Source organism: Struthio camelus, chromosome 1, assembly GCF_040807025.1.
Source record: "Struthio camelus isolate bStrCam1 chromosome 1, bStrCam1.hap1, whole genome shotgun sequence".
NCBI classification, from domain to species: Eukaryota; Metazoa; Chordata; class Aves; order Struthioniformes; family Struthionidae; genus Struthio; species Struthio camelus.
Window position 1 is genome coordinate 165,152,238 of NC_090942.1, and position 26,411 is coordinate 165,178,648.

General features: G+C 40.5%; 1 protein-coding gene across 6 annotated transcripts in view; it reads right to left on the reverse strand.

The window, feature by feature from the left end:
• Positions 1–26,411, reverse strand: part of FARP1 (FERM, ARH/RhoGEF and pleckstrin domain protein 1) — a 216,115-nt gene that overhangs the window by 173,069 nt on the left and 16,635 nt on the right. The window contains exons 1-2 of one of the 6 annotated variants that reach the window (XM_009689920.2): positions 347–491; positions 186–260 (exon numbers count right to left, since the gene is read on the reverse strand). The exons of 4 other annotated variants lie outside the window; for them this stretch is intronic. The gene's annotated coding sequence lies outside the window, so the exon portion shown is untranslated. Of the gene's footprint in view, positions 1–185; positions 261–346; positions 492–26,411 lie in introns of those variants that run through there. One more of the 6 variants, XM_009689921.2, reaches the window with a different exon arrangement.

Consider the following 26,411-nt stretch of genomic DNA (forward strand, 5'->3'; position numbering starts at 1 on the left):
CAAAAAAAACCCATATCACTTATAAATATGAATTGTTGCACATGAGCATTAGCGTGCATATACCTACAATTGATACAACTGTTAACACAAAGTAATAGGATGAATTTTTTTAAATAAAAAATAAATCATGTAAAGACAGGATACCATGCAAACTCTCTTTTTTTCAAAATAGAGAGGCTAATCACCTGTTGGAGTATGGAAGATTTTGATAGACTGGCTGCAGTACTGCACCATGGGAAAAGAATAATTTTCCTTTTCTCCTGGAAAAGGCAACGAGACCACGTTGGAGGCAGAACATGACAAGAACTCACAGTTCAATGAATTACACTAATTTTGATGTACTTACAAATCAGGCTGTTAGTAGCAAAATCCAGGCCTCCCAGAGAAGGGAGGAAGGGGAGGAGTGCAGCTGAGACAACTCGCCAGTTGTTGACCATCATCCCCTGTCCTGGTCATGTTAGCACTTTCTCTTGCCCCTTCCAGCCTTCTCTACCCCTTTTGCAGCTACTACCTTGTTTAAAGTTCTGTGAAGCCTGCACGCCAAGGGGGAACGAAATGACCCTGTGCAATCTATTATGTGGCCTAAATATTTGTTTCCTAAAGCAAACAAATCCTTGACTCCACCAGTGGATCAAGGGCTGTGAGAACCAACTACTGGGAAGTCTAGAAAAAGCCAGCAGCAGCAGCACTGGTTGGGAAAAGCAAGGCTCCCCAGCACAGACAAATCTGAATTCTCTTTCTGAGTTTTCAAATGAGAAAATCTGATTTTCACATAGCCTGGGAAGTGGGAGGGGAACACCAAGGAACGGCCCCTCCTAACTGCACCAAGGGAACACGACATCTGTGCCAGCTCGCCTGCACAGCTTTCTGAATATGGATGTCTTGTTTGTATCCATGGAAAGTAACCCCAGAAACTAGCTTGCTAGCTTTGTTTCTGTTCAGCTTTTGCACCATGCTATACAACACATTTCTGCTAAAGAAAAATTCTACTCTAAAAAAGGAGCAGAGCTACGTCAGAGATTCAGTGTCATTTCTCATAAGGCATAGTTTTGAATTTTCTTACTGAATTCAAGGATCACTAGTTACACTTGTCAAATGCTACACATCATACCAGAATTTCATTTCACTTTTTTTCCTCCCTCAACCTTTTGACATTCTAGCTGGATTTCTGATAAAGCCTGCTGCTACTGTCTATTTGTCTTCCTTGGTAACTGCATTTCCATTGCCCATGACTTTCATAGGCTGATCAATGACCATTAAAAAAAAAAAAACATGTAACAAACAGAAAGAACAGAAATGTAACTAACAGCAGAACAGAGGTACAAGAAGAATAGTGCCAATCACTGTCTGGCTTTTACTGTGAGGTTAAAATTATTCAGAAGCCTATGGGAAAAATGGAAAGGACGACCTAGCCCACGTATTAGTAAAATGAATTACCAGCTCTATAGTATACTATAACGAACAGTACCATGGAATAAGATACCAACTCTCTCCACAAGGACGGAACGAAAACAATCCTGTTTTCAGCAGAGTATACTCAGCATACTACTTATTACACATGACTCTTCCACTTCCTGACTAATTTGTCCCCACTGATTTACTATTAAACACAGAAAGTGGCTTGGAGAAAAAATTTTTAAAGCACTACTTTGCTTTAAAAAAAAGTTAGTTGAGGAGGAAGAGAATGGAGGGAAAAAAATATATATATATATATCAAGGACCACACACTTCTAAAGGCACTCAAACGTCAACTCAAAAGGCACAAGGGAAGGAGAACAGAAAAAAACCTCAGGCAACCTAGAAGCTTCCCTACAGGACAACAAAGTCGACACAGCTAACAAAGGCAAACTCAAGCTGGTAATTTTTGCAACGAAACAATCCAATACTACCTACCAGGGCTGAAAAGATACCAGATGAAACTTACCCAAGTGCAAGCCAAATATTAACAAGCAGCAAATCCATTTCATAATTATTAATCAATTGGCATTGTAATCCAAAAGGTAAGAGGAATCAATTTAATTAATTGTTTTTAAAGGGTAAAAGTCAATGTAATTAAAGCCTTTTACAAAACAAGAAATGCCAGCAATAAAGCTGCAGTTGGAGGTAGGAATTCCAAGAAGAAAAGAGAAAAAGCTATAGCAAGACTCCAGGCCTATTTAGAAATAAGTCTGATTTTCTTGCATGTGAAGTGCATATGAACATTAAAAAATAATAATGATAACACATGCTCTTGGTATGGAATCACCACCGCACAACAAGGATAATTCAAAAGCAGTTTTATGAGCTCTCCTAAAGTCACCATACCATGCAGTACACCATTCGGGTGTACTGCATACACCCGAAAAATGAAGAAAGGACTTCTACAATAGCTTTATTATTACAGTAGTTTTTGGCTAGGTACACACATTTAAAATGGATGAAGTCTTGTTCTATTTATCAAATCCTAAGTGTAGGAATCGATCCAATGCAGTTCAAGTGATAGCATTACAATAAGGAAGTATTGAAAAGCTTTCTGTAAATGTTCTTCTCAATAAAGGATCTAGTGGTCCATACACACATACGGACAGGCGAATAAACTTAGTGAAACAAGGAAAAAGGCCGAAATTTAGGAACCAAAAAAAATATGGAGGGAAAGTACAAGCCAAACTACTCCACATAGAGAGAGCTAAAGAGATCTTTTTATTAACAGCTAGTAGTATAGAAACTCTTGTAATATACGTATTGAGTCCATTAGTTACATACGCAGACTTCATTTTGGAAGCAGAGATTTAAGAAATACTGGCTACTGTGATCACATGTATCTGCCACTTTCTAAATTAAAAGCAGACTTTTCCTTTTTTAATCTATATATCTCAAGGTATTGGCACGCTGTATTGGACATTATTTAATTTTTTTTTTTCTGTACAACACTAGTCTCACTATGGTGCTTCCATAAAATCAGCACAATATATTTATTTTGCCTTCACCTAAAAGAGGTCTGAAAATTTATTACAATTACGGTCTCTAAATAAAGCATCGCATTAGTCAAGCTTTATACTCTTCTCTAAACCACTTTGATTTAGAAGACCAAAAAGTAAGGTCATAGAATGCAACAAAATCAATATTAAGCAAAACTGGGGGGATTAAGGTACTTAGTGTCCATCTCAACGAGGAGGAGGATCATGAAGGTGGGAGAGAGGACAGAGAAATTTAGAGCCACCCTACTGGAAATAAGACATTGAGGATTTAGGGAGGGTAGTAACGGAGAAAAAGCAGCATCCAGCACGGCTTTAATACCACTGTTCCAGGCAGAAAGAAAGTGGAGGTAAACAGTCCATAAGGGAGTCCAGGCAATGGCAAATAAAGGACTCAACTAAGCTCTGAAAATTCAGAGTTTCTGCCTGCTCATATGGACAGTTGACACAACCCAGGGCCAAAACTTTGTCTGTTGTTTCCGCTGCGCGTCCTCTGGACATCGGCACCCCTTGCAGTAGCTGCCGCGGCATCTGCAAAACAGGAGAGGGAGACTGCTGCAGGGAGCTTCTCCTCCAGGTGTACGGCTCTGCTTCTGCCTTGCGCCAATGCTGACAACCTCTAGACCCTTCCCTGAGCCAACTCAGCTTGCTAGCCTGAAAGAAAATAATTCAGTGTTTTGTTCTTTGCTGGGTTAGCAGATTAAATTGGCTCTTAGCAAGCTGACAAACCTAAGGCCAGAAGAAGTAAGGCAGAGACAGCATTTCTTGCAGCTGTGGCAAGCCCTTAGATCAACTCCAGCCACCTCATGTAACTCTACCTAAAACACCTGGAGGGCACAAACGAAGAAAGCTGCAAATGTCATTAGGTCGATCAGTAAATGTGCTTTTCTGCTAATCAGATGTTAACAATCTTTTACAGAGATACTACATGCTTAGCTCTAAATTTAAAGTTCTGTATGTACTTATGTAATAGCTGGACAAAGGCCAAGAGCTGGTTCAGTGTAACGCCACTTTAGTCTTCAGTGTTCAAAACTGCGACTAAACAGGTGCATTTTATAGGATCAGAAATGTTCAGGTAAATAAAAGTTTCCATTTCTTTTTCTTTGGCGGAAAGAAAAACCAATCAAACTGACTTAACAGTAGTCTTAAGGGACCTGGGAGTATAAGCAGAACTTTTGTTTGGTAGGCAGGCAAGAGGGGGAAAAGGGTTACAAAAAATTATAAAATACTGAGGGGGTGGGGAAGGAACAATAAGCCACTGTAGGTTTGAACATTTGATGCAAAAGATTCCAGAAGTGCTGTTTGGGGAGAACGTTATTTGGTGTCGAGGCCTTTTACACATTTTTCAGAGCACTGTGCAAAAGGAAGTACAGTGTCCACTCTTCTCTAATGACAGATGGGGAAAATTAAGGTACAATGGGATGTGACTGGCCTTAAAGTCACTCAGCAGAACGGCAGCTGAGCTAAAGCTGAAGCCAAGTCGTCTCAGATGCTAGCCCTGTACTGTCTCCAGTTCATACTGGAGGGAAACATTTGAAAGAGATTAACGTAGTCAATATAACACCAGACGAGAAAACTCAACCTGACTCAATGACTTGTAGGACTAGAGAAAAACAAATTCAATTCAGATCTTCCAAAGGTTAAACATGGAGCAGGAAAGAGAAAATAAGAGGGGCCATTCTGACAAATTACTAGCGTGCACTTTTAATTTGCAGCTTCTTGTGAAGCTCTTGGAAAGCTTCAACCGCTGAGAGGATTATAGTGAATATGAGCTTGATAACACACCTGTAAAGTACTTACCTTCAGTTTGAAGCACCTTCGTATTTGCAAAAAGCCCATAAAACTCAACAAGTTGGAATAAGTTTAAAGAATCAGAATAAATTAGTTGTGAGGAAAGACAGGGTAATATGCACAGTCCTGAGGGATCTGAAAGCAGCTTGAGCGAACTCAATTGCAAGGCTGAAGATACCACCACCCTCAAATGCCCAATCCACCCTTGCGCTAGGGATTAATGCCTCCAAAGGTGAGGCAGCAGAAGGTGTCTGCACCTCAGCCACTCAACTTCAGGGTCCAGTTTATCAGAGACTACATTTCATACGATGTGCTGATTCTTCATGTTTCTTCTTCCCTCCCCTTAGATAACAGCAGAATATGTATAAATGTGTTGCATAAAAGCATGCAACAGAACTGCAGTGCCTTCAAACAAGGAAATATTCTACACCTTCAGGATAAATTCTCAGTAAAGATGGGCTTTCATTAATTTACCAGAATGACCATAACCATGAAATAAGAGAGGTTTCTTGAACCCATACTTAAAAAAAATAGAGCAAAATAAAGAAAACCCCTAAAATAAAAATAATAAGTTGAAAGGAACAGGAACACTGAACTTAGCCTGAAATGACTGGGGGTGGAGGGAGGGCAAATAGAGCTCGGACTTTTGTATTTTGTGAAATGTTATCCCAGTTAGTTTCTGCAATTCCATGGCAGAATTGTACTAAGCAACCACAGTGATTAAAAATATTAAAACTATTCATCTAAATAATATTGATACTACTTCTGCTTTAAAACTGTAATTTTGAAGATGAATTAAGATAAACACTCAACACTTGCACAATCCTCTATACTTGCTCAGAAATGAAGCACAGTAGCGAATCTGTGTGCTTCAGGTATAGCACTAATGAACGATGGTCCATGAGGTAACAGATACCATGCATAAGGCTAGCAGTCACAGCAACAAATGGCAGATTTTCAAGTCATGCCAAATGAAGTGAACGGATCAGCTACATCCCAGGCAAACACCAAAAACATTTTCTGAGCTGGAATCACCACTGATCAAGTGGGACATCTGCATTGGAATACCAAGACTAGACAGATTTACCCTTTCCGAAAATGAAAGGCAAACATGTTTTGTAGGAACAGGAAGTCTACAGCAGAAAAACTTTTTTTTTTTTTTTTGAGCGAGAGCTTTGAAATTAGAGTCTTATTATGAGTCTTTCACAGTTCCTCATTGGAGAATTTTTAGAATTTCTCAGGAAATCTTATCTACAAGGTCTGATTTTTTTAAGGTACTAAGAAAAGCCACAAACAGCTGCCTCACTAACAAAATGTTCATGTTTCACATTATTCCGAGACATCGGACACAGTTTTACACAAGGGTCCTAACAATGAAAACATACATTAGAAATCTGACATAAATTCAGAAACTTTTCATTACACTAGGGGACCAGTATTTTTCTGGAAGCAAAGAAATGTGAAATCAAAAAGCTCTCAGGAGAGAAATAATTCAAGCTTGGACGGTAGTACTCCAGAAGACAGGAGCAAGGCGTCTGCTTCTCTGCTTACTCACAGTAGAGTTCAAGTTTGGTTGTTCAACCTCTAACAACAACACTGCAATAGGAGGTTTCTGGACTCCTGCTCAGACTGCTGCTCACATTCACAGTATCAGCTTGAGAAGGAGGGATTATAAAAAGCACCTTCCATATTTTAGGGAAAAAAAACACACCATGATGTGAATTCAGAAGTATTGAGGCTTTCAGTAAGGTATGGTTTATCAGGTCAATGTTGGAGGCTCGTATGTGGCCCCAGTGGAGAGCAGGAGCTGCTTTAGGGTACAGGGGGAGCTCCTAAACTGGGTTCCTCAAGTAAAAGGGGTGAGTACCATCAGTGTGTTCAAGGACAACCTCTAGCCTATAGATTTAATTTTTTCACTCCTCTCCCTAAGGGTCCTAGATCATTATCCGCTTCAAATCTGCCTGCCCAAGGAAACACCAGGACTCCCTACTTTTTGCAAGTCTCAGAATTGGATACCCCAGCACTCTGCAGTCTATAAAGTTTACAGCAATAAGAGATGCCCTCTGGTAAGACAGAGTATCCACAGTAGAACAAAATTCACCACCTGCCGTGAAATAGAGCTGGCTCACAAAGTTGCCCATCTTGGTCAGATTCCGAAAACCTCTAAATCATGCTGTTTTGTCGCTTGACTCAGTTTCTATGGCACAGTGGAGTAGATGGACTAAGTGCTCAGATTTGTACAGCAATCTGGTATATACTTGATTATAGTATCAAATATACCACAGTCACCTTTAAGGTGCTGTCAAGAATATGAAACCAACGTCAAATTCAGGGACCTAAGCAGAAACATAGACCTTTACAAGTAAATTCAAACTATTCAGTACATTAATAATCTAATCCAAAATCCAGAATAATGAACATGTATGCAGGTACAGTACAACACACAACATTAAAAGCACCTCTTCTAAGCCTGTTTGTATAGCAAAGAGCCAGCATCCATCACTGCTTCTGCCTTTAGAGTCATTCAGCTTCCAACTTGAGCTCATTTATCTTCATTACATACAAGGCCCAAAGCTGTTTGCAATTCTGTGGTGCTGTCCCGATTCCAAATCATCTCCCACGTCAGCAGATAGCAGTCCCACCCTTCCCAAATCTGACGCACGCTAATTTATCCTCAACTTACACAGTAGATCCATCAGCAAGTACCGTAATAAACAGCTTTCTGCATGTTTTTGCAACTGTCTCTATGACAAAAAAATCTCATCCTTTAAGCATAAGTACCATCTGATCTGCAAATCAGGCAAATCGAGTATTTTTTTTAAACCCACGAAACTAAAATTACTTTTGATGACTGTCAATGATATTAAACAAGGCAGTAAACATATTGATTCCCTACATGCTATGTTTTCCAGACAATCACGCATTAGAAACTCTTGCAGACAAGAAACATTTATTTTAATTCCTGGAATCTCACACAAGCAAGCAAAGCCATTATATATATGTGTGTGTGTGTGTGTATATATATACACACACACACACACACACATATATATATGCATGTAAGTGAATAATCACAAACCTTCATGCGCTCACCCCCCTCAAAGGAACTCCTTGGAAAGCTCTTTATTCAATTCACTCTTGGGACCAACTGTTACAATTTCCTGAGCTCTACGGACTTTTCTTCGTTACTCATTCTTTAATATATTCTTTTGTGGCCTGTCCCATGCAATTTACTCGAGCCAGGAATGCCAATACTGTAGTCGAACTGACACAGCCAATTTTAAGTTTTTCTTTAGTTTTTAAAGCAGCCAGACAGAAAGCACTGCACAAAGAGGCAATTTTGGTTACTCCTAGAAGGGAAAGTAGTGTCCTACCTGCTGGCCAAAGGGAATTTTTAGCTCCTATTGCTCCCAACAACTGTTACGTTAACTTTGTTTTCCCTTAGGGGTCATGGACAATCTGAGCAAAACAGGGAGCTGCCATCAAGCTCCTGAAGCCCTGAAGCTTTTAATAGCCCAGAAAGGGATATTTCTGCACAAATACCTGGTTTACTAGACATGTAAAAATTTGAATTAAATATTGACCCGTTGCTTTGTATTTACTGTATCACCACTTAATTAGCATGTATGTGTTTATAACTTGGATGTAAAGATCAGCAGTGTCTCATCTCCTTTGAAAATACTTTCCCACTACTTCATTTTCTCAGTCAAACAGACCACATTTTTTTCTGTGGAATTTCTGCATTATTTCACAGGGGGAAAGAAATTCTTATTTTATTAGGATGCTCACAAGCTGCTTCTGAGGTTTTTTTGTTTGTTTGTTTTTTTCCTCCCCCTCCTTCCCAATCTGTGACCAGGTTGCTTCCCACCTACATTTCAACTGCCAGCAAAAGAAATTATGCTTCGGAAGAAGTTGTAAGCCAGCGGTATCACGTATTTATATTCTATTTCACTGACACCCCTTATCTTCTTGCACAACCCATTTTGTACCAATTCTGTCATTAAAAACCTACAAAAAAGTAAAATTTTAACATGCTTCACAACAGACAAAACACAACTAAAAAACTTCCCTGGAAAAAAGGAAAAATTAAGAATAAAGAGCTCATGAAATGCACGCTAAAGTCACACAGTCATTCCTTTACTGACAGTAAAATAAATTGTAGGAATGACAAAGTATGTGTTATCATTTCAGGAAGACCTAAAGCATTTTGAAGCTGAGATATAAAAGCATCACCATACGTGCAAAAAGTTATTTCACATTATGGACAGAAAGACTGTAGAAACTTTATGGCCACATGGTCCATAAACACTAGGACCAGCCAGAGACAGCTTAAGAAAATCTCTACTTTTTTCTGTTTCCCGTCAGAACAGAGTTTCTTGATCAACTGGGTCATCACCAGAACCCATGGCTTGGCACTTGAAAACACAAGCAAAGGTGGGTAAGAACTTGAAGCAGTTTGGTGGTTCAACATTAATATAAATCACTCCTGAAGCCATTAAAAGCATTTTCCAAAACCCTTTCATGCCATCACTCTGCATAAATAAAGCTGTTGCGCCAGCTGGAATGCTCTGGGCTCATTCACCCATACAACACTCATACGAAAGCCAAGCAGAACGTGCTTATAGTATAAGAAAGTAATCTGATTTCCTTCCAGATTTAACAGAATTCTGAAAGGGTTCCAGCAACTCGTACCCAGCCTCAAGTATAACGCAGACATTTTTCCATGAAATAAAAACATGTCAAGAGAATAGATAACCCACTACATTAATACTACTGTTTAGCAGTTGGGGGAAAACCGATACAGCTGTTTTTGAGAAATAACTAGCTCGAGGGGCATATTATTACTCTGAACCAGATGGGGCTATATAGAGGTGGGGTATTCATACTGCCTAAACATAAGTCTGGCTCCTCCAAAGGGCATCCGGAACCAGAGCCTAATTTAGGTGTCTAGACACCTTCAGAGGGACTTCTCCCTTCCCTAAGCAGACCCCTAGCAAGGCTTGCCTCCTGTTCTCTCCACTGCCAAGCATCAGTCTGGATTTGTGCTGATGGCATACTGCAAGGGTACAGAGAGCAGAAGCTGGGGAGCTGCAACACAGCCCTGCACAAAAGGAACAGTATGCAAATTTATAACACCCATATGCCACAGCAGTCTAGAAACCGCAAAAGACAACGATATGAGTGTTCACCATTATGTATCCAACTTGGGCCTATCAAAACATGCAAAATTGAAGCTGTAATTGTCTCTACTAGTTTCCTCTTTGCTCAAAACTTATGATCAGACTCCCACAAAATTATTAGGTATAGACAGCATATGGTGTTCTACCACGGAAAACATTTATGGTCAAAGTTGTATGCCCAGTTTACACATGACCATAAAAATACTAAAAAACAAACAAACAGAAAACAAACAGCAGGCTTTAAATATTCGAATACCTGTTCCCAAAACGTAAGTTTGTAAAACTGCTCAATAAAATTGGATATATTTGAACACAGAATGATTTTTTTAAACTTAAGGCTTTTACCAGAAGCCTTGAGTATGCCTGACCAACGAAATACCACACTTGATGACACAGTTCCCAACAAGAACTGCTTATATACCTTTGTGCAAAAAAAAAAAAATTTGCTGTATGTACAGCTGTTTAAAAAACAACTTCATAGATTCAGAGGCATGCTGGTGGATATATAACTAGTTGTGGTGGTATCACATCTAGATTCAAATATTCCATAGCATTTTCAAATTATGCCTTTACTTTCCTTCAAAACCTACAAAAGCTTTCAAACTTCCTCAAGTTCCAATCTCATTTCTCTTTTTGGAAATGGATCTTATGCATCTAAAAATATTAAACCCTTCCAAAAACAGTACCAAATTGTTGAACTACAACAATTGACCAATTTAATTGTTTTAACTTAAGGACTTGACCTGACAAATTATGACCAATCTTCATTACAAGCAACCCCTGGATGGGAGATGACGTCCCAGAGACGGAAGGATGGAAAAAAAAAAAACACACAAGAACACATGCAGGTTTTCTAACTAGCAAACCCATTCACAGCTTGGCACGTTAACTGAAACTATCATTGTTATTTGTGCGATCAGATAGTTTTTAAATCAATAAAAGCACAGGGGGGAAGTAGAACCACAGAGATCCATGGAGAAACTCTGCCTCTGCTCAACAGTGCAGCCTAGACACTGTCCTCCCTTTGTCAGAGGACGGCTCTCCTGATCTTTAAAGATACAATACCTCTCTCTCTTTAGATAATTGACAGCACTGCATTTATTCTGTTAAATCTGTGAATGGCTATCCGAGATACTATGAGACAGAGATACAGATATACTACTGCCACAGGGAAACTCCTCATTTTATGTCTGGTTAAAATATGAGAATCTTATATGCTGCTTTAGGACAGACACTATTTTCCCCCAATCTAGGGTTGGTTTTTTGGTACAACTTTTTATACCAGAAGAGCCCTACTAGCTGCTGCCACATCTGCAAAATAAACTGCTTTTCCTACTATAACCTATTACATAGTGAAAACTGGCATAAGTTACTCCAGCAATTGCTAGTTTTACAAGCTGTATCTGGAGTAAAAGGGCTTGTCTGTTCACTGAAACAGGTTTGTTGCTTAAAGCTATGGTGGTGTGATTGAAGATTACATCCTCCTGGATTCTGCTACATTTCAAAACTAATTACTCACTCAAAGGTGTGAAAAAAAACGTTATCTGCAGATCTGTACATTTGACTACCAAAGGGGGACAATGAAAAGCATCAATTTGTTTGTTCTATTCCCTTCCTCGCAGGGTTGGAAAGAAAAAGAAAGCAGAAATATGACCAAAGCTGCTTATCAGTCTGCACCACTCTCCTTTAAAATATCATCTGAAGTAACATTTAGAAAAAGCCTTTACAATCTGGGTAGAATTCAGAGGTATAAAATTCAGATTCTTTGTTTAAATTAAGATATAGAGTTGTAGAAGTTGCCAATGAAAGATGAATCAGAAAGACAGACATAGTAAATAATGCAGGACTTTAAAGTGAGTGCTACCTTAAAAAGGCACCCAATACCACTCGGGGAACAACTACTATAAAACAGCATAGCAGATAGTACTGGTGTACTAAGGTAACAGGAAGATCAGGTATTAGATCGCTCTTCACTTTAAGACGATTCATATTCATTTCTTGGCTCCTGATTCTTAAGTCAAACTTTGGATAAGCTGAATATGGCCCATATCCAATAGAGTATACAGCACACACGTGGCAGGCAGAGACCTCCACAGCATAAATAACCACAATCTTCTAAGAGCCTCTCCTCACTGAGCATGCTCAAACTGCTCATGCTTTCCCCCGACAACCAAATAGTTCAAGTCTCCAGACAGAGCGGATGAGCTTTCTCTTGCCCCAGAAAAGTGCAGAACTCCTTTCTGTCTTATGGCTGCCCAAACCGGAGCACGTCCGGGCCCTGAAACACGGCCAGGTGCTGGAAGCGAGGGAAGGGAGCCGTCTTTGCTGCGCACCCTGCAGTGCCGCCCCTGGCACCCATGCAGCGAGGAAGGGGAAGTGGCGTGGCTAGAGCGCACAGTGGCCCAATGCCAGGTCTTGGGAGGCAAAGGAGCACGTTGGGACAGGAGCCCAAAACAGGAGGCAGAGAAAGAAACGGATGGGGACGGGAGCCAGCAAGCAGGAGCCAGCGTCCAAAACAAGGCAGGAAAGAGGGAAATGGGACTGCTCGGGCAGCAGCATGTCAGAGACTCGAGAAAAACCCAGACAAAAATGGGAAAGATGGGTCAGGACAGCCCCCTCTGACAGGAGTCTGGAAGGAGAAACTGCAACTAAAAGCTGAGGGTAGCCCAGTAACTGCTGACAGGCCCCAAAGGATGCAAAAGATCTGGTCAGGAAGGGCAAGACAAAAACAAATAAATAAAATGGTTGATCTTAGGACAGAGGTCTTAGTCCAGTTCCTTCCCAAGCTGCAAATTAAAGTCTATGATCCCAAGCTGCATGTGCACCACACCACAGGCACCTCTACTCTTGCTGAGTTACATTAGTCTCTTGAGTGCCAGAGATCTTGAGTGAGGCTGTAAAAGTTAACGGCTGCTATAGGAGGTTTCATTTTTAAACAAAATGGATTTTTATTTTTTTAATAAAAGTGGAAAACACACACTTTAAAAGAAGAGTTAAGATTTAGGAATTATTTGAATTAAAGCATACCATCAAACTTTAAGTTACCCCTTCCTGTTCTTGCACATCACTGATTTCCCTTCCCTGGCCCTGCCAAAGGATACTCTGCCTCGTACTGCACAGGACAGAACAGATAATTAAGGGGAAAATATTCAATATTTATTTCTTCCTCCTTCTTCTATCATTAAGGCTTATTAACTACACACTACTCATATTCTGCTGTTAAGATAGAATTAATAACAACGCTTCTGCACTTTATGTACAGCAGACTGATTTACTCTCTCAAACTGCACTTACTTTAATTTCACAATACCATTGTGAGAAGAGAAGGAATTACATATGACTAATGCTTCCTTGAGAGTTCAGATAACAGTATCTTTAATTTTCATACTCCCTTAATATACATACTCTGATTTGATTGATACTCTGATTGATACAAGGACTGTGCAGATGATGCATCTACCTTTAAATTGTCCCTCATCATCTAGAGGAAACAAACAACATACAATTTGATTATCAATATTAAAAAAAAAACCGTCATTGATATCAGCATTGCCCTCACTCTCCTCCAACTTCTCTAGTCTTGCAGATGTACACAGGCAACCTGATAGCTCCTCTCCTAGCTGTTCCCTGCCCCCTAAACACACACACGCGCGCACCAGTGTCCGTGTCTTTTGACTATGGAGGTAAGCATCCAGACGATGCTCTGGGCATACCGCAGGAGCATGCACACATGCAAGTATTCACAGGTGGAAAGCACAGGCAAGCAACGAGTTGCACCTGGGATCAAGCAGGTGGTTAGAGGAAACACAAGCACAAGTAAAACGTTAGTGTTTGAAACACAAGCACAGTATAGCTGGCAGAGAGGAAAGAAGTATAGCTGGCAGAGAGGAAAGAAGTATAGCTGGCAGAGAGGAAAGAAGTATAGCTGGCAGAGAGGAAAGAAGTAATCTTCTACTGTGTGTTGATGTAATATTATACAGGTAGGTTTATTTTATGCAAATTCATGCACAGACTATTCCCAGGGGTCTAAGTCATTACAGCAAAAGAAGGGGCATCCACTTTAAAAATAAGAGAACATCTACCAGGTATGCAAACTTTTCCCTCTAGAGTCAGGCAAGTTTTTCAAATATTTTTCCAGTGTCACTAACACGGCCAATGGCTCTGCAATCCAGGCTGGCCTCAGTGAAGCAGTCTGCACTCCTCCACAGGGAACACACATTTAACACAGAAGGTTGTCCTCCTCCCACCCGCTAGGGGGTTGTAGGAATGCCTCCGTTCAGTTTGGGAAGATGAAAATCATTGAATGCTAAAAGAGCACATCCCTACCCTTATACCCCTAGCCCTGGCTATTCCCTGAACCCAGGGAGCCCTGTATTTTGTGAAAATCTAAATGTCTTGTCCTTTCAAAGGACAGAAAACTCATCTCTGCTTCAAGAGGAGCAGAACAGCTCTTTAGAGCAGCAAACCAGCCATCCGGCCCCTCCAGTACCCCTGCCCCAAAACACCGCCCCGTGCAAGGCTGAGATGGCAGCCTTTACTCATCCATACTTGGCAGCTGCTTTTCTCCTGCTCTCTAGCTGTTAAAAGTCAGGCATATAAATACTGCAGAATACCATACAGAGGTGCAGGAAAGCACAGAAACTTGTTGCAGCTACCAAGAGCAGGCAAGGAAGAGAAGGACCTCATAGGAAAATACAAAAAATTCCAGTATCAGGCTCTGTCTGACCCTTTTACCCCAAAATATATGCACAATCCTGCATTAGGTTTAACAAGATGTCTTCCGAATAGCAGTCCTCCCTTAAGTCTTAGCCACTTTTATACTATCCAATATAGGGAAGAATCACTATCTTGTACTGCCTTCTTCCTAACAAATACCAGTTTCATCCAATGTGATCACAGCGGTGATCAGTTCAGAAACATGGGAAAATTCAAAGTATTTACACCCAGTAAAATAAGCCAAAAAGTAAAGGATTAAATAGCAATACTCTGCAGCCATTCCTTAACATATTTGCACTATGGCACCGAGTAGCCCCTCTCCATTTAGTCCCCAAAGAAAAAGCTTAAGGCACTCTGATCACAAAGGCAGCAGCAGGAAGAAAGAAAAAGCCCAGCACAAGCAGCAACACATACAAATCAATAAACTTACTGGAGCTTCTCCTGGGCAAAGTCAAAGCCTTGGTCATGAAAACCTGATCATCAGAACAGACGCATTGTTTGCCACTGAATCGGCTAAGAGACCACACAGGACTTTCTAACTTTGCAGTATGATCCAGAATTCTTTCCCTTTCCTCCAAAACCTGTCACTAAAAGATACAGGAAGTTAATGTGTCTGCTGTGAGGCTGTTTACTTGGCCTCCTACGTAAATAGGTATCCACTGAAACTCAGGAATTACACATTGAATGCGGGCCCTGTAACACAGTATCTCCCCTCTTCAGTTTTGGCCCACTGGTTCAACAGGAAGCAATGCAGGAAATCCAATGCATCAGTGCGATTCCAACCCATGCCCTTCCTGTCTAGGGAGAGAGATCTAAAAGCATCTGGGACTCCCGTTAACAGAAACGGTCAACACCTCTGTTGAAGACTGAGGCAGGGCAGGGAGAGCCAAAAACAAAAGAAACCCACAGCTATCCAGCCCAAAGTGAAAAATAGTTTAGTCGGCACATACCAGAAGAGCTCAATTTTTGTGACATACATAGACATAACAACATGGTCAGGAGGTGGCGAAGCCCTGTCCAAGCAAGCATTAAGCAAGCTAGCCAAGGCTGTGTAGCTGTCATACTGTGTCAGCATGGATAGGGAGCAGCAGTCACCCCTCAGCTCCATGCCTCAGCAGCCGGACTGCCATTGCACACAAGGTGATAGTTTAAAACCTGTTCTGCTACAGTTACAACCATGATCGTTAATGTCTGTAATGTCCCAGTGGTATAACTGCAGGACAGTTACCCATGAATTGCAGCTTGGAATAGGAAAGCCTCCTTTGACAGCAACGCAGCCTGCTGAAGGCACATCAACAGATACTCAACGCGTTTCCTCTGTTGAATACAGGGCAACAAAATTATTTTCCAAGGTATCTATAAGATAGTCCAAGTTGCGTTAAGGCACCTTTCCACCAGCTTCTAACAAACTACAGCCTACTAAAACTGCGCTACTTAAATGGAAGAGACAGAAGCAGGAGATAACAGCCTTGGCACACAACCGTGGAAGTCACTCCCCAATGTATTAGATACTACCATGAACTTTCCTCCTTCAAACAAAACATTAAACAAATTGACTTGACCTGTCAGTCAGTAAATCCATAACAACAAAAATACACAAACAAGAAAGGAAATTCCAACTAGTTACAGAGAGCTGGGGGGAGGGAGAGAAGGGAAGAGAATATTCTTTCCTGCATCTATTTTTAGGCTACGTAAAGCTGTCTGAAACCATGGCAATGAACCTGCTGTAAATCCCCTCAGCAGCTCGATGTTTTGTTTCCTTACAGACAAGGATAAATGAGTGGGTACTACTGATTAAGTAGTCCAAGGCAGAAGTGAATCAACTAGAGGCTACTGAAAACGTGTCTGTCAGTCAGCAGAACTACCACTACTGGTTACACAGGGTGGGAATAGCTGATCAAAGAGATCAGCTGCTCACAACCTGAAATCGAACGAGAAATCATTTACAGCCTTAATATACATCACTGAAGAGGGACCAGCCACCAGAACGCAACCTGGACAACGCCACTGTCCACTTCTGGTGCCTTTTGACATCAGTGGACACATCCTCAGCACTCGGGTTCATTCTGGCAGGTCCTGTTGACTTGGAAGCAGAGGAACTGCCCCAGCTCACCACCCCTGTTGCCCTGTCCCACAGGGTGAGCCGTTTGGCCTCGCTGCCCTCTCGGCAGCTCTGCAGCGTGAGCCAGGCTTGGACGACCAGACCGCCTGACAGTGCCAAAAAGAGGGATACCAAGTACCTACAGCCTGTCATCATTTAACTAGTTGCCTTGGCTAATTGCATCCAAAGTTCATAAGGAGTTTGCAAGCCTTTCAACACCAATGAATAGTTTCTGTAAAAGAACGGTGGACTTGTGCATGACTAGAGAAGCATGAACCTCATTAAATGAAACAAAATAAAGAAATTCAATGTCTGATGAATTTGCTGTATCTGATATACAGCTACACTCTACCAGCCATGAAAAAAAGTAAAGGATGTCAAAATCCACAACTTCATGAGGGGTGACAAAGAAGCACCCTCTCAGTTCCTCCCCCCTAGGATCACAAGTAAAAACTTGGTTTGTATTCTGGATGATTTAAGCGGAGAAAATACCATCTTTGCATCTATCCAACCCAAAGATTTAAATATGCTGTTCTTTACTGTGTGAAGAGTGAGAGAAGTCATCTGGCAAAACGGTCACTCAGTTTAAAGATGTATGACCCACTCACATGTAATTTTTCTAGAGGATTTTTTTAATTAAAAACATGATTTCTTACTATAAATCAGGTAAGGGAGAGAGAAGAAAATTGACAGTATTTTTTCTATGCATACTCCCTTGGCTTTGGAAAAGCAACACAATAAAACAGAAAAAACACACTTTAGTTCTTTTGCCATTTAAAATAAGACTAAAATCTATTCACAGCTGAAGATTTAGACATTTCAGTGAAAAATACCAATTTCATTTGGGAGAAACATTTAAAAGCTAATAACTTCCATTAACACCTCTACATTTGGTACTGAAATATTCTCACGTGGTTGGAGGTATCAAATTCATCCTGGTTTTTAATTTGTCACCATGCATACTAGCTTGGCTGACAGTCTATGTTGCTTTGGAAGACTGAAACAGATCCTGTCAAGCTAAGCTCTGCTCTCACAACAGCTTTGCTTGTTACGTAGAGGAAGACTGAAAACATACCTATCTCAAGACAGTTAATTAGATACCCAGCTCTTTAAAGACCAACATCCCAAGTATATTTTGACTCCGCATACAACAAACATTTTTGCATTTGCATATATCATCAAAAAGGGGGCAGGAACATCGGTAAGGTTTGTAAGTCTACTAAAAAAAAAAAAAAAAGAGCTTACTCAGCAAGATTAAAGGAGAAAAAATACTTCAAGTCAGGAAGGCAAGAATGCTGAAAGCATTAGAAAACACAGGATTTCTTCTCTGCATGGACCACAGAGGACAGGTAGTCTCCCTTTTGCTCAGCACAGTTACAGCACACACAGAGCACAGGCAACAGCAGCTTCCAGGCATTGCTAAGCAACACCACTCCGCATTACCTCAATTGATTTGAGGGAGGGAAGTTGATTCAGAAGCCATTGAAAAGGGAGAAGCTAGATAAAAATGTGCAAATCTCGCACATGGAAGCCAAAGCCAGGCTCCCACATAGTCAGAGCAAGAAGCAATTACGGAAAACAAGGAGGGGGGAAGGCATAAACTGAAGCAGAATAAAAAGTATCCACATACATAAAAAAAAGTAGAAAGGGAAAACAAAGCAGCTAAGAAAGAAAAAAAAACAGCATGGCTAGTATCTATTCAGAGCTATAACAATGAAAGTATTAAATCTTTCTTTCTAGAGCATAAACAAAGAGAAAAACAATCAAAATTCCATTAGAGACATGAGAATATAAGTCTGATCCATAACCGAAATAGATCTTGCAAACAATTGAAGACTTTTGTTACAAATATTGAAGATTAATGGCAATAGTGAATAAGAAATACCAAATTTTGAATTGTTTCAGAATCAAAAAACACATTAACTCTCCAGAATAATACATACATCTTCCCTACATGCTGATCCTACATTTCATGATTTATACATTTGAATAGTTGCATTAAAGTCTTTTTTGTTACAAGCATAATCCAAAATAGAAGGTTATATAATAATATGCTATGTAAATCTATTAGCGATGTAAAACCTTGAAAGAGCATATCTATAAATATTTATTTTCATTGAAATTGAGACTTGCGCTGAGCAATAAGCATTGGGCAGATCTACTTGCAACTACATCTTCCATGCGAGTAATCCTTGCAAAAGCCAAATACACATATTACTGCCATGGCTTCTTGACCTGCTTAAACCAGCATAAACCAACACTGAGTCTGAAAGAGGTGGTCACCTCTCCCATTCCCCACGTGGCCACATATTCCTGTCTTCAAGCAGCATCCTTGTTTCAAGCTCCTGTTTCACACTTGAGAACCACCTGGGGTGGCATCAGGTGAGAAGGAGCATCTGCCACCTACTCAGCAGGTCCAAGTGGCCACCACCCTCATGAAACCCAGAAAAATGCAAGGTATGTACAGGAGCAACAAGACTGTCTATAGCACACAGAATCATTAGATGAGGCTTTAGAAGAAACAGCAAGCTGCCAGAATTACCTGCTATTCATCCAAGAACTTTAAAGGAATATACAAGCACTGAACTACTAACCGTGTTGTCTAGCTTCTCTCAAAGACCAGCTTTATGACAGAGACATGAGAAGCAGAGGATATGCTGCCAGTTTCTATGAAAGAGCTCTAGGAAACTAGAGACTAGCAGCTATGGGCTTCCCCTTATGCTGAAAAAAAAAGACAGAAATTTAAGAACAGAATTAGTAGGTATGGAAATAAATATGATATACCGGTATTGAAATGCCATCATGGCTGCTGTAGAAGAAGTCATGCCTCACAAACTTCCAGGGACATATATGAGTAAGTGTAGCACGTATGACATAGTGTACTTGAATCTCTAATAAACTTTTGACAGTGTGCCACAGGTTTTTAAAGAAATTAAACTGTCACAGGATAAGATGGAAGGTCCTCCTGTGGATTAACAACGGGTTAGATTAGAAGAACCAAAGCACAGGAATAAATGGCCAGTTTTCACAACAAACCTGGTTTTGGATTTGTGCCACTGAATATATTCATTGTTTATCTGGAAAGGGGAGCAAGTAGCAAGTTTGCTGGTGATACAGAATGTGGGCAGTAAGAACTGACTGAAGAGCTGCAGACAGATATCTCAGTACCAAGCGAGGAGACAGCAAACGAAATTTGTCACAAATCTATACGTACCCAACACACACAAAGTAACAGCCAATGCAGTGAGCAATAATCCCAGAAACCCTGGAGTCGCTGCAGATATTGTAGGAAATGGAAACACTCACAGATTTCAAAGCTCAGTGTGAGTCAGCACCTCAGGGATGAGCAGGTGAGGGATATCCGACACAACAGAAACCACCACTGTGCTGCTACAAATCCACAGTGCAGCCTCTGAATGCAACCCTGAGCCATGTTCCTCAGAGAAGTACAGTAAGAAAAGGGTCAAAGAAGGGTGACAACAATAGGGGGTCTGGAGCAGCTTTAACCTAAGGAGAACTAAACACGCAGGAGCTCTTCAGATTACAAGGTGGGGGACAGACGACAGATGTAAAACCATGAATGGTATTACAGAGAAAGCAAGTAGCAAACCATTATTCTGCAAAATACCTGAATTAATACCTATAAAATGAACGTATCAGGCAGCTTGCTTAAAAACAAAAGGAAAAGGAGGTTCTTTTTCCATACTACAATTAATAGCAAAACTCAATGTCACAGGATGTTGTGGAGGCAAAAACTGAAAATAGATTCAGACATGACTAGACCTACTTAATAAAAGAAAGTCCAACAAGGGTTATTAAAGGAGATGCGGACATGACTTTCTTACTGAAGGTCCTCAAACTTCAGATTGCCAGAAGCTGGCATGGAGAGCTATTTTTACTATAATGTTTTCTTCCTAAGCATTACTACCGGTCAATTCCTAGAGGCAGGATGGTGGGCTAAAATAGATCTCTGGCCTTAAACATCAGGGCAAGTTTTGTGTTCCAAATTCAGGAATCTCCAGCGAGATGAACATCAACAGATTGGCTTTTTCTGTGGTGCTGCATATCTCCTAAAGCATTTCCTCTTCCACTCTGTTCTTGTGGGTTCCCCCCCAGATTGTGAGGGAACATCCATCAGCAGCACCTGCTGAAGCCACAAGACATTGTGCCTCCTATTGGAGAGTTACGTTTGATTAAATGTTTTCCTATTCAGTGAACACAGCTATGCTACGTGTACTTTCAGACCAAGTTAGGTGTCGGTAACTCATAACTTTGTCTACATTAAGCAATCAGATTTACCTACTACTGTTTTGTGTCCCAGTACTAAGAAGCTCACTAGAGCTGAGTTGTACATGCTCTCCTGCCCTCCATTTTAGGTGGCTGAATTCAATTATGGTGCTGTGCTAACGAATTTGAAAGTCATATGAGAAGCGGCACAGCCTAAAAGGCAGTGGCCCAAGGAGATGAGGAAGAGAGAGAAAGAAGAAAGAGGCTCTTCTTAGCAGTAGCCTAAATTCCTGTGGGGATTCAGAAGTTATCAGCAAGGGAAGGCACTACAGATAGCATTAAAGCTTGTTTTGCCTTTGTGTCCCCTATGGTTTACGAAGCTCTCCTCCCAAGATCCCCTAAAAGGGCTAGCAGACAAGCTATGAATCTGGAAGATGTCAAGAAAATGGCCTCTTTACGGGATTTGTGAGTCAATAACAGATTTATGCAGCCACTTATAAAGATGAGATATATGCCCACTTGCACAGCCTAACCACCACACATATATGTATTATAAATACAATCACACTTTGTACTTAGCAGCTAATCTATTGGATTTCTCATCTGTTGTTAAAAATATGTTTGAAACACCTTACAGAAAGTAGATGAACTTTGGTTCTCCTTCAGAAATACCAAGTGAGCCTTGAGTGAGAAATGAATTTGCCTTTTTCATCAGCCATTTTTAGCTCAAGTGCCTAGAAAAGATTTAGATCTTAAATATGTCGTTTCTCTCAGGTGACAATGATAACAGAACGGAAACACAGTGCTAATCCTTTCCCATGAAACACAGTGAGAATCGGTCATGAGGAAACTTCTGCACTTCCAACCCTTTGCAGATAGCAGCCTGCTCAATGAGATCTCTCTTGCCTCATGCACTCCCTCTGGTTTCACATACCATTTCTTACACATTCCTATTATATTCTGCACATGGGCACACAGAAAGCTTCACCAAAAACAATAAACCAATCTGTCCTAACACCACATTGGGCTCAGCTGCTATTTAAGTCTCCTCACAATTTCTGGAATGGGTCATGGCTTTCCTGTTGCGCACAAGTCACTGAAAGCCACAGAGACGGAGGAGATCACCTTCATCCACCATCCAACCTCTCTGCTGCACAGTGCATCAACCTCTGCACAAAACCGCAGCCAGTTCCACAGGCTCCTGCGAGAGGCTCACAATGGAACAGTTACCCACATTTTCCTTCCTGAGCCAAGCGTAACAGTAACAATAACTCTTAACATGATTGGAAATACATATGAGCAGCCTGTTAAAAACAAACCTCAGGCTCTGAATTGCTTTACGCTGTTGTGTGAAGAGGTCAACTCTTCTCTGAGATACTAGCATCACTTGTCAGATGGCAGTAAGTCTGTCAGTTCTTATTTTATCATGTTCTTGGGCTTTGTTGTCTCAGCTCGGTGGTTATCCCACAAATCTCAATACAGGCACTAAGATGACTGATGCTGTGACTCACACTTACTTCCCTGCTGTGATTTCAAAACAGCATCACTTATCTCAAAGTGAAAATCCATCCAGAACATCAACACCACATAACTGCTGCCTCACGTGTTGCAAGAGCACTGTGTCCCCATGACACCTATAATTTCTGCAAAACTGTAGACGCACCTAGGACTAGAGTTCCAGTCTTGTTCTTGATACCTTCTCTCTCTCTTTGCATGCCTCCAAGCTCCCACTAATTCTGAGGCCATTTCTAAGCACTGTTGCCTTGTTTTGTAATAGAAAGAAATGAAGCATGTGTCCATGAATGTTTCATTGGTACTATTCTGCAACTTAACACTGCTAGATCCAGATCAGAACATTTGACTCCAGATCATTTAATAGTTGGTAACTTATTATTCTGGGTCCATTTTAACCAACCCATTCAACTGGAAACCACTGAGACTGGCCATTACAAGTTCTGACCTATGCTCTCCCATAAATACCTTGAACCATGCTGATTCAGCCATGCGATCCACCATCAGGTACCTTTATGGCAGGTATAACAAATTCAGGAAAAATCAACTTCATCAGTATGGTCATATGTTTAGCCAAAATATGAGATATTTGAAAACTATCTTACAAAAGGAAGAATAGCCCATTTTTCTTCTCCTGGGCCGGCAAACAGGTCAGTACCTACCTTGTTCCATACTCCTGTGCTTTCAACACTAACTCTTCCCCTTTTGTACTACAGATACAGTCAAGATCAGCCCTAATAACTTCCTATGTCATAGACCCTTTGAAGTTAATGTTAAGATATATTTGGCTGTCCCTGGTTTTTTTCAGCCCCTGAAATTCCTTTCATGTTTCCAATTTCAGCAGCTTACAGTCCTGACGTTTTTCAAACAAACCCTATGAAGGAATGGAAACAATGCTGCACCAAGCTTCACAGCTTTCTGCAAGACCATCAGCAAGAAACCTTGCTGTAATTGTTCACGCTTTGCCCAGTTTCAGACATATCATTGATGTGTTTTTAACGTGCCACTGCTCGGGAGTTTATTTTGGGTAGTTGTTTTTTTTTTTTTGCCTCCCCCTACCCCAATTTGTTTCCAAAAAACAGCCTCTGGACTTCGTTCCTCTGAACTGTTATCTGCTACAGAGAGCATATCTGCAAGGTGTCCACAATTAGCGAGCCTCTTCTGTATTCACGTTCACTTTGCTACAGCAGTTTGACTTGCAAAGAAAGTTCTCCAGGGGAGTTTACTAACCCTTTTGGCAACAGTAATAGAAAACTTAACTGTCATAAGCAGATGTGATTTTTAATATGCTTCCTTTTGTTGTTCAGAAATCAGACTCAAGGAGTCAGACAATGAAGCCAATGATCATCAATGCTCTAACTGTTCAGCACAAGCTTGTGTTAGGTCTCAAGACTCGTGTTAAGGGGCGGGGGGGGGGGGGGGGGGAGGGGATTCTTCCAGACTATTTTCTTACCTGAACAGAAGGGTATTTACCTGCTCCCTCATTTAACCAAAACAGAGGCTACTGTCATTTCAGTTACCTTTGCCAGGGTCTGTGGCTACCCATAAATCAAAGAGGAATATTCTGGGAACCACTGCCCCTAGTATGATAAACCCTTCTAGATCCAAACGCAGAAAGATGAAGCACTGAAGATTTCATACTATTAAAGGAGGTCAGCAGACACCTACGCAAAATAGCCCAATTTCTGCCATCAAGGAGTAACCAGACAGCAAAAACTTAAAAGCCTCAATCTTGTGGTAAAATTAAGGCCTGTACAAAATGACAATGGGAGCAGCTGGAGGAAGGGCGGAGAGGAAGGGCATGAAAAAACACTGCAAAACCATATGACTCCCCATCACATCACCAAGAGCGTTCCTTCATTCTCTGACTTCACTAAGAGCTAAAGGCAAAACAGCCTTGCACTATAGAAAAACAAAACAGAATGAAAAAACCACCACTGAAGACTAGATTCAGCTCCCAACCACACTAATAAGGAACGTTCAAGTATAGCTCTTTTCCATTTCTGTGGGGATAGAGGAGATTAATTTTAGAGAGACTTCAGCAAGGCAAGACTCAAAACAAACTAAAACAGTGGGTAGTGTAGCTCTAGACTCCAGGTAACGCTTGGTCAGACTCACAGAAAAAGCCTTCCTAGTGTCTGCAAAGGAAAATAAGAGTTCAGTAGTACGAAGGAATCTGCTGCTGCTTAGGTAAACGGGGTTTTGCTGGAACAGGTTTTTAAATAAACTGTCTGCTCCCTTCCTCAAGAAGATAGAGGTTATCACAGCAAGGAGACAAGTAAAAAATAAACATGCCCGCAGCAGCATACAGTTTCCAGGAACTGAGCCTGGGAGGATCTGCTTGTAGGTTATTTTATTCTCCCTGCAACACGTGAAATGGCAGGAAATTCACGTTCACATGGGTAGGGGACAGAAACCTCATCCGAATAGGCAATAAGCCATGCACAAAGTGGCCTGCAGGTAAGAATGGATTCATGTTCTCTCAAACACAGGCACAGATAAATATATGTGAAACAAGTCTGAAGCTCACATACCTTGTGAGATGTTGATCTGCTCAGACTAGGACTAGCAGCAATAGTATCACGAGCCTTGTTTGGAAAGAACTGGATATTTTTCTGCAGCAAAGCGTGAGTAATAATAAAACACACCTCATGCCCAAAGACTCACCTCAATAGCTGAACACGTGCTCTATTACTACGTGAAACTTAGGAGAAGAAAAAGGAAAGCCAAAGTGTAAGGCTATTTTTAAAATACTTTTAACAGATTTTTTTGGTCAAAAAACCCCAAAAACAAAACAACCAAAAAACCCACCACACACAACAACATAGATGGCTGATTTAAGTCATGATTGAAAAGCAAATACATTAGTAAGCGCAAAACCTTGCTCTAACATTGCTTTTGTTATTTTCCTCCAGAAGCTGAATTCTATCAGCTGATACATCCCATAAAGAGTCATTTGCTAACTGAATATAGCCGTTACATTTAATTTGTTACCTCTTTTTCATAACCAGCAGGTTACACTTTATATATATAGACACCCTTCTAAGTAGTCCTACAGCCTTATTTACATTTACTAGTTTTAAACTCTTTGTGTTAGAAAACAGCAGTTGATTCACTACTTCATACCGAGGTGATAATTTTGTTCTGACTTTCACTACACAACATTTGGAAGGAACTAAACTTAAAATATTAAGGTGTCTTCTTTAAAAGGAACCTTAAAAATGTACCTGACAACTATGATAAAAGTTTAATCACAAACATGATTACTATTTAAAACAGTGAATTATTATGCAAAGGAAAGATTAAGATTTGGTGACCATAATTAATTTTTTGATTCCCTAAGAGTTAGATTTATTAAAATTCTGAGAAATTCTATTAGCTGTCTAAAAAGCACTAAGCCAGTGATGATCATGCCTAATTTGCATGATGTCCTCAGTTAGAGACCTAGAGTTCTTTGAATACTTCAAACTTTAAAGCACCTAATCCTAATTTTTCCCCTCTATTTTGTTCATAGATGAAAAGGGGATGAAAAAAGAAAAAAAGCGTTCCTATTTTCTGAGCTCTCAAATGGCTTTTCAATCCTCAGTTTATTCATAAAGAAAATGTTCTCTCTGCATCTGCTAGCTAAATTGAAACCTAATAAATAAGGCAAAAGCTTTCCTGCATCTCAGAATATGAAAATAATTACTCTTGGAATAATGTAAAAAGCAGAATTCTATCCAGTGTAAAGACAGTAAAATAGAGATCTAAAAACTTTAAAGGGCAGCTCCTTCTAGTTGTGTTACATATTTTCAATGACTGTGCACAACAATACAAAAGATGCATCTTTTGATCTATTAATTTCAGAAGCCACTGATATAAAGTGTTTTACTTAAATCATACTAACAGGTAGAGAGCTAAGGCCTTAAAAGATGTAGTTATTATGCTTTA